This window comes from Euprymna scolopes, chromosome 1, assembly GCF_053919585.1.
Source record: "Euprymna scolopes isolate OS-2025 chromosome 1, ASM5391958v1, whole genome shotgun sequence".
NCBI classification, from domain to species: domain Eukaryota; kingdom Metazoa; phylum Mollusca; class Cephalopoda; order Sepiida; family Sepiolidae; genus Euprymna; species Euprymna scolopes.
This window is the reverse complement of record NC_136482.1, coordinates 7,907,660-7,909,613: the sequence shown is the minus strand read 5'-3', so window position 1 is coordinate 7,909,613 and position 1,954 is coordinate 7,907,660. Positions and strand designations below refer to the sequence as shown.

Sequence of the window (1,954 nt, the reverse complement as noted above, 5' to 3'; positions counted from 1 at the left end):
TCCGGGACCGACTTTATATCCCCAATCCACTGCTAAAAATATACATGAAATAATGTAATGTCTAAATAGTAAACTGTTTCAGACATTTCTGGAACTGACTTATAATCCCCCACCCCACTGTTGAAAATATAAATGAAATAAAGTAATGTATAAATCGTAAACTTTTTCAGCCATTTCCGGGACCGACTCCTTATCTTCCATCCTACTGTTAAAAATATACATTAAATAAAGTAATGTCCAAGAGATAAATGGTTGCAGCCATTTCCGGAACCGACTTCATATTTCCCACCCCAATGTTAAAAATATACATTAAATAAAGCAATGTGTAATGCGTAAACGGGTTCACCCATTTTTTGGGCTGATTTAATATCCCCCACTCCACTGTTAAAAATATACATGAAACAAAGTAATGTTTAAATCGTAAACGGTTTGAGTAATTTCCGGGACTGACTTCATATCCTGTAACCCACTGCTTAAAAAATACTTGAAATAAAGTAATGTTTAAATCATAAACTGTTTCATCAGCTTTTCGAAAGTAATACATAAAAACATTAATACGGTTAGAGATTAGGTAACCATTGCTTCAACATGAATGTCTGAGTGTACTATCAGTTTCAGCATTCCAGTGACTTAAACCCTCCCATTTTTTGGTCTTTGTTAATGGAGGAGAAATCCTTCATTACTGATACAATTCTTATTTTTGTTATTGACCAGAGAGCCCCTTTTGGGGAGCTGGTTTTCCCTTAAATTTTTAACCGACCTTATGTCCAATTCCGCCCTTATGGGGAGGCAAGTAAACAAAACAAAAAAAATAAAAAATAATAATCAGAACGGACATTTTCCAGGGCATTTTATAATTAATCAGGAGTAACACTTCTAGGGCATTTTGTAATTAAATCAGAAATAACTTTTTACAGTTACTTTTTTAATATTAAAACTTTGTTATATTAAACATAGTACCTATTCACAATGCCTTCCCACTGGACAGATTTAGACACCAGGGTCGTTTTTTAACGTGGAGAAAAAATTGTCTTAGTTGTAAAGGATTTCTCTTCCACTGAGAGAGAAGAAATTGAAATGTAGCACCTGAAGAACAGATACTACACTTTGATCTTAGCCAAAAGGACAAGAAAGACAAATCATTTTTATTAGCTTTGCCTCAACAGCGACACCAATTTTTTATTTTTATTTTTTTTTTTAGGGTGACAAGGTTTATTTGGAATATTCCACTTTCCTTTTTTAGGGATGCACAGCATGATAACGGACGGAACGATAAGCGTAATAATATAATGATGATTAGAAATTGTTAAATTTACAACGTAAGACTAACGGCCAGGGAATGTGTTATAAATCCCATTTCCAGATTTAACATTGATTTTCAGAGTCTAATTTATTTTATTGGGCAATTATTGTAAACAAATGAAACATTCGAGATTTATCTTTTCTATTTCCTTTGTGAACCTTTTCGCACGCATTCTCTTAACGTTTCAGGAAGTTCACCTTTGATTTTTAGCAGATTTAAAATTCTCTAGACAAGGTTTTTCAGTTGCATTGGCGCCGTCTGGACACTGCTGTTGTCTGTCATCAGCTTCTTCTAGAATAATTAATGTTTATAGTATTTCTTGCTTTGGACACAAATGAAAAATATAGATAAAAATCTCACAATGAATTTATCAAAATCTTGAATAAAATACATAAAGGGAACAACGTTCCGAATTTAAAAGGAAATCATATTTACATTTAAACTTAGACCCCCCCCCGTCATCACCACAAAAAAAAAAGGATAATATTTGAGCATTTGTTACTGAAACTAACAGGATAAAAAAGTGACGAAAAACAAATATGCAGCAAATAAATGTTACCAAAGGCAAGAGTTTTCTACGCACCTGGATAAGTTTATTTGTAATTAAACTTATTTTAAAGCGAGTTTTTAGTTCAAAACAAAGCGTTTACT

The 1,954-nt window shown here is 32.7% G+C and overlaps 1 pseudogene; it reads right to left on the bottom strand.

Annotated features, from left to right (window-relative positions):
• Positions 1-1,022: 1,022 nt before the first annotated feature.
• On the bottom strand, positions 1,023-1,138 carry LOC145284909 (U2 spliceosomal RNA; annotated as a pseudogene).
• Between the last annotated feature and the right edge of the window lie 816 nt (positions 1,139-1,954).